Raw genomic sequence first — 12,059 nt, 5'->3', positions numbered from 1 at the left:
ATGGAAGGGTCTCTTCCAGAGCACTCAGCCTCTATGGAGCAGATTCTTAGCAGGGGCCTGGTGGGTGAAATATGGATCTGGGTCATTTGGAGCTTGTTTCAAGTTTATTGTTTGTTTTTATTACCCATGCATGTAACTGATTTCTACATGCTTGGATTACTGTAAGCTGGCTTCCTTTATTTATACATTGGGTTTATGCAGAGCAAACACTGCAGTCTCGCGTAAAGCTGCAGCATAGCTTGCGTTGAGCCAGTCATTACACACACCAAGGCAAACACAACTGGTCACATTTGCTATTATAACAGCTGTGCTTTGGTCTCTGTCACTTCTTCTGTAGTTCTGCCTTCCAAATGGTCTGAGATCTGCAGATCCAGTTACGTCATGTGACGCCTGCTGACATTCAGAGAACTGGCCTTCAGTCCAACCAGGCCTCTTCTGGTGATAGTGTCCACCATAAGGATGTGGGATCAATCTCATTTGAAGACCCACCCCCCGAATCCCGAGTACAAGCCCCTGTCCACTCCAGGTCTGACTGTACACAGTTATCCATAACGCCATGGGCGATTGTGCACCGTCCTACATGATGCAGAGAAAGGCCACTCTGGCATAATGTGGAGTGCATCTGCATGCAGCCATTGCTTGCTGAACTAATGGATACTGTGCTGATATATTGCTGTACACAATCTTTACTGATAGTGACACTGCACACAGTCCATTATGGCGCCACTGTGCCACTGTTTACAGACATTCAGCCTTCCCGGCTGAAACCCTTAAGCCTTGTGTAAACTCCTCTGATGTCTTCTCCATATAAACCAATACAATCATAACTTGGTTGTAAGCAGAAACCGATCCGAAATGCAACCTGGTAGCTCCTCCTCTTCCTCCCTCATCCCTAGTGCCCCATCCTTCCGTTTCCTCTCTTAAGGTCGTTCTTGGTTTAAGGGGGCCCAACCTTATTAGCTTTCCAACACAAAAGTAGCACAGATTTTCTGCACCAAGTATTTTGTGCCCACCTATTTGCTATTTGTGTATGTTAGTCGAATATTGGCAAGAAAAGGAGAGTTACTGTAGTAGTTCCTGGGACAGGGTTTGTGCTCCTTTCAGTTCCCCAGTGCATGTTTTGCAGGCTGCTTGCTCATCTGGCCCACAGCCATTATTGTCCAAAGTAGGACATTTTAAAGTGGCCTGTGAAACCTATCTACGTTGATACCATGGTGCTGGTGAGGTAGTGTGTTTGGACCTGCAGTGGACCCTTAGCCCAGAATGTTCATTCTACCATGCAGCACATTTTTAAAGAACTTTCTAAACTTTGAGAAGCCAGTGCAAGATTTCCATGCTCAACAATAAGCAATGTCACCACCACCATGTGTTATTAGGTCTGGTACTTTGTACTTGTACTTTGTAAAGGAATATGCATTCTTTTTATTATGAGTGCATTTGTTACTATTAATATTAGATAGAATGATCTTGAACATGTATCACATACATTTAATGAGATGGGACATTTATTTACAATTAAATAAGTGATTCCAGGCGGCGATGCTGCAGCACATATCACATTGCTGCTAAGCGCTGCAAATTAATATGTATTGTGGGTTTACAGGGTGTCTTCACTTCAGTTTCAATGCCAAATGACATTGCTTTCCCAAAGGCAGGTGATCAGGCAGTTTTCTTAATGTGAGCTAGGATGAATGGTATATGATAGCATGCATTCTGCAACTGTTATCCAAAGAGCCTAGCTGGCAATGGAGGAGCTCAGCTTTTAGCCGCTGAGTAGCAGGCAAGCTAAAGGGTTCCATGTCTTTTCATCAACAGAAATGACTTCCTGGTAATTTACTTTGCAGTAATTCCTTCAAAAGTGTAAATCAAATAGTCTTTTTTTAAATTTTTGGGGGTGTCCTCCCATAGCCCACCTTCCCCTTCATGACAACCCCTGCCCAAATCCCTCCCAAACCCCTTTTTACCACTTAACCCATATATACCCATATTTGTCGGTGTAATTTCGAAGTAGCTACTTCCTAGTAAGTTATCACGAAGTAGTTACTGTCAATAAAGCAACGGGTTACGAACTAAAGTGTCACCCAAGAGAACTAGCTAAGAGCCAAGGAGATGACTGGAACTCTTGGAGCCCAGCTGGGTGTAGTGGGAGAGACCGAGTAGCAATGGAGGGAGGGTGAGAAGTTGAGAGTTCAAAGAGTGAGCGTTGTGCAGGGGCCTGTAGGGAGAGGGGCTGACATTGAGGTAGAGGACTATAGCAGCAGGGAGAGAGAAAGGTGCACAAAGCCAGCCTGTGCAGGAACACTCAATTATATGAATGTCACATTTTATAAGAATGAAGAATGAAGGTCTTAGTTTACCCTGCTGGGAATAATGCCTGTGTCTTGTAGGCTGTACACATATGTCAAGAGTATAGTGATTAATACTCAATGCTATGTTGCTGCAGAGCAAGTGTCAAAGGAGAGACAGATTGGGTGCAGGTGAGAGAGGAGACTGCAAAAGACAGATGCTTGGGAGACAATGGTGCGGGTGTGTGATTTGTGAGGTTCTTATAGAGCTGAAAGTTTGCAAATTAGTTGTCAGGGTAAAGACCAGTGCCCCATAAAGATGGATCTCCCCCCCCCCCGCCCTTTAACACCAATCCTGGCTCCAAATCCTGCTTCTGCCTCTGAAACATAGGATATGGTGCATGGCTGCATGGGCATCTGTATGTGCTTCTCTGAAGTGAGGGGAGGAAGAGCCCAGGCATCACACGTTGCTTAGATCAAGCACAGTCAGGTTTCTGCAATCTGGCCACGGAAGCAGCCTTAACAGAACAGGTATGGGACTCTTTATAGCACACCCTTTTCTGCAGGATGTGTAAGTACTGATGTCGCCTTTAGTCAGACGTTCAACATATTCCTGCCTGTGTGTTTTGGTGGTGCTCACATTTTATCAAGTGCTGTGAATACAAGAACCCCCTGTGACCTCTAAAGAGAAGAAGGCAGAGCAAGTCTCTCCCGGCCCTTGCTTCCTCAGATGCTGCACATGTCTAGCGGCTGCTCTGCTTCCCTTGCTTCTAGAGATGCTGCATATGTCTAGCAGTTCTCTCCCTGCCCTTGCTTCCTGGGATGCTGCATATTTCTGGCAGTTCTCTCCCTGCCCATGCTTCTAGAGATGCTGCATATGTCTAGCAGTTCTCTCCCTGCCCTTGCTTCCTGGGATGCTGCATATTTCTGGCAGTTCTCTCCCTGCCCTTGCTTCCTGAGATGCTGCATATGTCTAGTGGTGTCTCTCCCTGCCTTTGCTTCCTCAGATGCTGCACATGTCTAGCAGTTCTCTCCCTGCCCTTGCTTCCTGGGATGCTGCATATTTCTAGCAGTTTCTCTCCCTGCCCTTGATTTCTGAGATGATGCATATGTCTAGCGGTTCTCTCCCTGCCCTTGCTTACAGAGATGCTGGATATGTCTAGCAGTTCTCTCCCTGCCCTTGCTTCCTGAGATGCTGCATATGTCTAGTGGTTTCTCTCCCTTCCCTTGCTTCCAGAGATGCTGTGTATGTTCAGCGGTTTCTCACCCTGCCCTTGCTTCCAGAGATGCTGCATATGTCTAGCAGTTCTCTCCCTGCCCTTGCTTCCAGAGATGATGCATATGGCTAGTGGTTTCTCTCCCTGGCCTTGCTGCCTGAGATGCTGCATATGTCTAGAGGTTCTCTCCCTGCCCTTGCTTCCAGAGATGCTGCCTATGTCTAGCGGTTTCTCTCCCTGCCCTTGCTTTCAGAGATGCTGCATATGTCTAGCTGTTTCCTCCATGCCCATGCTTCCTGAGATGCTGCATATGTCTAGTGGTTTCTCTCCCTTCCCTTGCTTCCAGAGATGCTGCACATGTCTAGCGGTTTCTCACTCTGCCCCTGCTTCCAGAGATTATGCATATGTCTAGCAGTTCTGGTTTCTCTCCCTGGCCTTGCTGCCTGTGATGCTGCATATGTCTCGTGGTTTCTCTCCCTGCCCATGCTTCCTGAGAGGCTGCATATGTCTATCTGTTTCTCTCCCTGCCCTTCCTTCCTGAGATGCTTCATATGTCTAACGGTGCCTCTTCCTGCCCTTGCTTCCTCAGATGCTGCATATGTCTAGCTGTTTCTATCCCTGCCCTTGCTTCCAGGGATGCTGCATATGTCTAGCGGTTTCTCTCCCTGCCCTTGCTTCCTGAGATGCTGCATATGTCTATCTGTTTCTCTCACTGCCCTTGCTTCCAGAAATGCTGCAAATGTCTAGCAGTTTCTCTACCTGCCCTTGCTTCTAGAGAGGCTGCATATGTCTAGCAGTTCTCTCTCTGCCCTTGCTTCCATTGATGCTGCATATGTCTAGAAGTTCTCTCCTTGTCCTTGCTTCCAGAGATGCTGCATATGTATACCAGCTCTCTCCCTGCCCTTGCTTCCTGAGATGCTGCACATGTCTCGTGGTTTCTCACCCTGCCCATGCTTCCAGAGATGCTGCATATGTCTATCGGTTTCTCTCCCTGCCCTTGCTTCCAGAGATGCTGCAAATGTCTAGGTGTTTCCTCCCTGCCCTTGCTTATTGAGATGCTGCATATGTCTAGAGGTTTCTCTCCTTGCCCTTGCTTCCTGAGATGCTACATATGTCTAGCGGTTTCTCGCCCTGTCCTTGCTTCCAGAGATGATGCAAATTTCTAGCAGTTCTCTCCCTCCCCTTGCTTCCAGAGAAGCTGCATATGTCTAGCAGTTCCCTCCCTGCCCTTGCTTCCAGAGACAGTGCATATGTCTAGCAGTTCTCTCCCTGCCCTTGCTTCCTGAGATGCTGCATAGGTATAGCAGTTCTCTCCTTGCCTTTGCTTCCTGAGATGCTGCATATGTCTACAGTGACTCAGAAGTTACTGGGGAGCGTGCACCTCTTCGTTCATCCTCAATAGCAAAAAACATTTTGGGAGAGGGCGCTATTCAACCTCACATGTATGGAAGCATTTCTTCCCAACAGTTCCCATGGTCTAGTGTTGCCTTGATTGCTAAAATATAAAAAAAGTGGAAGCCTTTTGTCGGGGGAAATTCTGCCGGGGTCGGCCGGGCCGTCCGCAGACCTCCGGGCAGGGAGGCCCCAACTCCTCCCGTACATCCCAGATGAGATAGAGTATGAGACACACACAAGGAGCAAGGTGACTCTGCTGTTTATTTAGACAAAACGGCAGGGATGGGTCAAGGAGCGTACGCGTTCGTCCTGACACACACACAATCGTGGGGCTCGCAGGCCCTTTTTACTGCATTATGACGCGCTACTTGCGTCACTTCAGAAAGTTAACAAAAAACCTATCGCCAGTCTTAATTGGTTGCTCGAGTGGTAGGGTTAGTATAGTATACATATAGAGAATGATATTAGTGGACAAGGTGTAGTCAGGTGGTATATCTGGGTTGTCCCTACAATTAGATACATAAGAATTGTTACATGAAGACTCCTGAGGATTGGCTAATATTACTGACGTTGAGATAAGAGCCCCATGTTCTGATTGGTGCACTCGTGAGCTTCCCAGCCTGGGACCACCGTTGTTCCCAGCTCTCGGTGTACCTGTGATTGCAACAATGTTTCAATATGGGTACGTGCAGACAATGTGAGGATTTATTCATAGGTGGAAGGCTGACCGCTCCCACTGTAGCAGATGTCCATTGAGCCTTTCAAGTGTATCGGCCTGTGTCTCGTAGTGAGGGACCCAGACGCCTTTTTTCTCCTGGGTTTTGGCATCTCGTCAGGTTCGGCTTGGTCACGTGGGGAGGGACCGTGAAAGAGGCAGAATTCTGCACAATTAATATTGTTTTTTCTACTGCGCGTCTGGTTTAATTTGCCGGCGTGCCTTTATCGTTGAGGCGCGGAGTGCGAGGTTGCAACATCGTGCCTTTGATGATTTGTTCTTGGATGTGGGTTTGCAACATTGCGACCTTGGCTGGTTGCTCCACCGGGTTCTTTCTGCAGGATCAGCAACCTGACTCTTGCTTTGTTAATGTCCACGGAAGCTCTTGTTTGAGGCCTACTCGGGCCTGGTGCTTAAGTAGTCTGTTTGGTGCATAGGTGCTTTTAGGTTATAATAGCATATATTTCCATGACCAGTATCGTGTTTCCATTATACCTCTCATGGTGGTAACGGGTTTCAAGAGAAGCGTGAGCAAGCGTTATAGATGAGTTCATGATGCGTCTTGCGTTTCTGCATTCTGAAAGCCTATGTAAAAATAATAAAGATGCACGTCCGTGAATATGCCTGTCGCCTACGTCAGAGCACTGAGTATGTTCTTCGTGTAGATTGGTGTGGAAATGTTCAGTGTGTATATTTGTACAGATGTGCTTCCCGTTGTCTAGGTCGTCATGGCATCTCTAACGACGTGTGGATTTTAGTCTAGCTGATCCGAGCCGGAGGTGTCGGCATGGCCAGTGCGGGCTGCTGGGCAGGCAGATGGACACATCCGTATGTTCCTGTACCAGGGTACCTGGCCGTCTGGTAAATGGACAAACTCTTCTCGCGGCGGGTGTCTGGGCCGTGACCCTCTAGGCCAAGCGCGAGAGGTGAAGGACGGTAGCCTGGTCTTCCATTCTCCCACTTCAGTCCCCCCTCTGGTCGACTTGTCGACCACAAACATATCCTTCTCGTTATCTCCTCTTACCCTCCATATCTTAGTTATCCCTCCGAGATGTCCATAATGGTTTACATGATCTTCAAATGACCAATACATATATTCACATGTTCCTCCAGGAGTACAGTATACCCATCTTCCTATGTAGCTCCTGGGGTTCCTTGGGTCTTCACTGATGGTGGGTCTAGATGATTGGTGATGATTTGGGTGCGCAACTTCTCCCTTTCTTCTATTATCACACCTGTATGCTGGCCGTCATCTGCTGGCATTAAGGGGTGCATTCCCACCATTTCCAGCAACTCGTCAGTCGTGCGTGCCTTCCGGGCCTTCCAAAATCTAATTATGATCAGAGTAGCTCCAGCCAAAATAGTACACCCCACTATTATTTTCAGTCCATCTGACAGCCAAGATGGCATCCATGACCATAATAGTGAAAACCAGCTCTTATCCTTGTCTACACCGTTACTTTCATCCATCATTTTGGAGTGCATCTGGGCCAATTGTGAAACTGCTTCTGTCAGTGTACCATTGTCAGCATCGTTGGCAGGTATGAACGTGCAGCAAGATTGTCCTATCTTTGCACAAACACCTCCTTCCATTGCTGTGAGAAGGTCCAATACATATCTGTTCTGGAGTGCTACCATCCTTACAGCTCGCAGCTCCTCTTTAATTGTGTTGGACCCATTTACTGTTGAATTGATGGTCATCATTAGTTCCCATCTGGTTATTTGGAGCCATTTTGCGTTTGCGTATGCCTGCAGTCCCGGATGTATTATTGAGGAGAAGAACATTGCTGCTCTGCTGAATAGTCTGTGTTCTGGCGGTATTGATGTTAGTTCCGTTTCCGACCTTCCCCACAGGTAATTTCCTGTCAGTGGCTCTCCTTGTCTTTTTCTCCTATTTAGGACAGTATCATTGCTGTTGGTCCTGTTCTCTTGCTCCTTCTGAAGTGGTGCAGATCTCTTTCTTCTCCTATCCCCTTCATCCATTTTAGGAAATTTCGCCACATCGACATTCTTCTTAGGTACCACTAGTGATGGTACATTGACGTGTACCATTGTGCACACACCATTCCACAGGGGGGGCAGTGTATGATATGCCTTTTCTCCGCAGGCCCAATAATGGTCCATTATTACTGCTGTTCCCGCTCCCCCCTCAGGTAACTCCATCACGCTTGCACAATTGGTGTTATATCCTACGTCCACCTCTCCTTTATGCTGGTAGCATACTTTGGGCGCAGTCAATGGTAGTATAGTTATTGGGTCTTCATCTTCTTCTACCCACGTGAGCATTGGTACATACTTGATCCACGTCGTCCAACATCGATGATTGTGTGTCTCGATGGTTGAGATAGTTTCTTTTGTTACCATGTTGCTGCCAATCACTCCTATCTCCCAGCTGTTGCCCAGATACACCTTTCCTGTTATCGTCAGTAGCGGCCTCTCCCAGCATCCTTGTTTACCCGGAACTTCAGTGGCGTACCAATCACATGGTAGATACTGCAGTGTTACCTTCTTTGTTTCTCCGTTTGCAGGGCCACTTGTTATGTATCTGCCATGTCATGTGCACTACTGTTCCTTGAAATCTTCCTTTCGTTTGGAACAGGGCCAAATATATTATGCACTGTGCTGTCTTTTCATCTATTTCTGTGGCAACAAATGTTCGTGAAGCGCTCATGGCGTATGGTATTAATGAGCAAACGTAACAGCTATCCTCAGTTGTCTGCTTACCAATGCGGGTCATGTGCTGGTACCATATGTTGTTTGCGACGTGTGCTGAATCTTGTACATAATTATCAATACCTTTATTGTCTGAGTATGTGCTGCGTTTAACTCTATTTTGCTTGGGTGCAAAGTTACTATTACCACCTGACGTAACACCTGTTGCAGCAGGGAACGGGGGTATATTAGGTTTGGGTGCAGCAATAAAATCGATAGCATAGCTGTACTGCCAGACAGAGGCAGCCAAGAACCCGGTGATCATTAAAATCCCTATTATTTTTATTACATATGCTAATCTCACCGGCATTTTGCTCTTACCTTGCTGCAGTCCTGGCAGCGTATTCTTGTGACGTTAAAGTTGCCCGCCTAAAAATTCTCAAAAGTGCTCGTTATTAAATGTTAGTTTTGTTTCCTTTAAGCTCTCCCTATCAAGTAGTCATTCAGTGCCCAGGCGAAGAGCTGCTCCCACGCTACTCTAAGTGATCGGTCTCTTAGGACCGGCAAGTATGGGCGGAGGTGGGGCATGTAATATTCTATGGCCAGGAGGAAGGCTGTGTAGTAGACACGTACCCTTCTCCTTTTTAGGTATGTTGGCCTTTTTATTTCGTATACAAATTGGTGTGACAATTCTTCTGGGTAGTTATCGTCTGGCAGCACCATCTACGCCTGTACACTGAACTTGTTAATTAGCTTTTTCTTAACAATACAATATTACGCAGTTCCTGTATGTGCGAGAGAAAAAAGAGAACATTCACGTGTTTACATGTGTATTGGTGCAAGCAATGTCCTCCAGTTTTAATTACAACTGTACTTAGCAGTCAATGGGGGGGGGGATTTGCGCTCAGATGGCGGAAGTATTTTTACTCTTTGAGCGTGTGACCATGGGGTGGGCAGTCTGGGGATCACCCCTTTCTTCGTCAGTTATCGTCTCAGAGGGAACAATTGGGTCGTTGTCTGTGGTGGAACTTTCTTCCGCTGTCGGGGATGTTGTTGCTGTTCTTCCAATGGACCTGTCGTTGGCGCTGGGGCGGGTCTGCAGTTTGTAGATCTTTACGTCATGTAGGTGGTTCCAGGCACGCTTATCCTTTAGTTTTACTGCTCTTGTTGATACGTCCTCTACCAGATGGGGGCCAGTGAACCTCTTCTCGTTCCACTTTCTATTGAAATTGCGAAGTAGCACGTGGTCACCTTTGGCAAGTTTGCACAAGTTCTCCTTTCCCAATTCTGTACTTGCGCCTTTTTCTTGATTGCTAGTAGACCCGCCCCGTGTGCGCTCGAGCTGTTGAGACACAAACACGACACTAGTAATCAAAGAAGACACATATTGATACATTTCATCACCTAACACACTCGCTGAACTTTCGTGGTCGGTGAATGCCCTTGACGTTGGGGTTAGGGGAAGGCGCATTTGACGTCCAGTAACCACTTCGTGAGGGGTGAGGTGGTGGTCGGACCCTGGCCTATTTCTAAGTTCAAATAAAGCTAACGGAAGGCAATACAACCAACTTTTCTTTGTTGTTTGTTGTATTTTAGCAATTGCCTCCTTCAATAAGCCATTCAGGCGTTCACATACACCATTAGCCTGTGGGTGGTATGCACATGCAAATTTGTGTTTAATGTTCAGCAGGGATGTGATATGCTGGAACATTTCGTTTGCGAAATGTGGGCCGTTGTCTGATCTTAACACCTCGCACACTCCCCACCTGGGGAAAACCTCCCTTACTATGAATTTGGCTGCTCTAAACGCATCAGGGTGTGAACAGGGCCCTGCTTCAATCCACCTGGAAAATGGGCATACTACTACAATCATATACCTATTACCTTGACATATGTTGATCATATCAACATAGTCAATGTGAAGGTGCCGAAAAGGTCCTTCTGGCCGGGGTATGGTACCTCTTATCACCTTTAGAGTATGACCGGCCGTAAACTGTTGACATGTGAGGCAATTGCTGATAAAATTTGACACATGAGAGTTTAACTCAGGACAAAACCAATCTTCTCTAATTCGTGCTGCTATTATTTCCTTGCCTGTATGGGCAGGGTGATGTAATTGGCTCAGGGCGGTGTTTAACAGTGCCAACGGTATTACAACTTTCCCAGTGCCACCCTGGCGCCATAGTGCGTCGGTTGGGGACATTGTACATCCTCTTTTTACCCATACTTCTTTTTCGGCCATTGGTGCAGCCGCTTGTAGTTCCATAATCTGTGTGGCTGGGAGATGGGTGTACCCTTCTCTTATTAACATCTCCCTTGCTATTCCCCTCCCTCTCCCTCTCTGTGAGTCTGTGGGGTTCCATATCTCACCAAAGTATGCAGCATATTTCGCATGTGCGTCTGCTGCTGCATTCCCTTTTGATACGTAGTCTTCTCCATTGGTGTGTGCGGTGCATTTGACTAGGGCTAGTTCTTGGGGGTCGTTTATTACTTCAATTAGTTCAGCCAACAAGAGGGCATGTTGTACTGGAGTGCCATCAGCTCTCCTAAACCCTCTTCTTCTCCATTTTGATAACCCTGAGTGGACAGTGGATGTAACATATGCACTGTCGGAATATATGGTTACTCTTTTATTAAAACTTTCCTTTAATGCCAATATTAGTGCAACCAGTTCCGCGGCTTGAGCAGAGTAATGCTGTGGTAATTGTACACACTTCATAGCCACACACACCGGCGCCTCCATCATTTTTACTACTGCTGCCCCAGTCCTTCGTATCCCATCTCCTTGATCAATAGTTGATGACCCATCAATAAACAAAAGCTCACCTCCCTCTAGTGCGTTTTCTTCAACTTTTCTAGTACATGAGTACATTTTAGTTATTTGGGTGCAGTCGTGGGCGTAATCTCCCTCTTCAATTACTTCTGCTAGGAACCTTGCAGGGTTGACCGTGCTACATCTAACAATTGCTAGTTCAGCTTTAGACAAAATAATCTCATAACCTGATGCCCTCTGTGTCGTTAGTGTGGACTTAGGTTTATTCAATATCGCAAATAGTGCATGTTCCACAAACAGTGTAGTTGGACACCCCATAGTTATTGCTGATGCTTTTTCTACTGCAAAGGCAGCTGCAGCAAGACCTTGTTCACAAGGGAAGTGGCCTAACATCACAGGGTCTAAGTGTCCGCTGTAAAATGCTACTGGTTTATATCCCATGCTCGTTTTTTGTGCCAATACTGCCTTCATCACTGCTGAGTCGCAATGTGAAAATATAAAAAAGCGTCGCTCATAGTCTGGGGATGCCAGTACTGGAGCAGTTGATATCGCGTCTTTCAATTCGTCAAATGCCTCCCTCATTTCCATAGTCCATCCCAACTTTTTCTCCCCTTTATTTGCTTCCTTCAAACCCTCAAGCAGGGGTCCTATGTATGAGCTGTAATCAAATACCCATGCTCTACAGTAGTTGCACAGCCCCAGAAATTGCTGCAGTTCTCTCACAGTCTGTGGCACGGGAGTGCTTGAGATGGCCTGTGCTCTTTGTGGTGCAATCCTTCTTCCATGTTGGGATATCAGTTGGCCAATGTAAAGTACCTGTTCCTGACAGTATTGTATCTTTTCCATGTCTACCTTGTACCCCTTTTCAGCCAATATTGTCAACATTTTTAAGGAGTCCTCTCTACATTTACTTTCGTTTGTACTGCAAATTATAATGTCATCCACATACTGTAACACTGTGCTTTCCACCTCAACGTTACCCAAATCCATCTGTATTACTCTATTGAAAATTGAGGGTGATT

This window comes from Ambystoma mexicanum, chromosome 3p (assembly GCF_040938575.1).
Source record: "Ambystoma mexicanum isolate Mex_15411 chromosome 3p, UKY_AmexF1_1, whole genome shotgun sequence".
NCBI classification, from domain to species: Eukaryota; Metazoa; Chordata; class Amphibia; order Caudata; family Ambystomatidae; genus Ambystoma; species Ambystoma mexicanum.
This window is presented reverse-complemented; position numbering follows the sequence as displayed.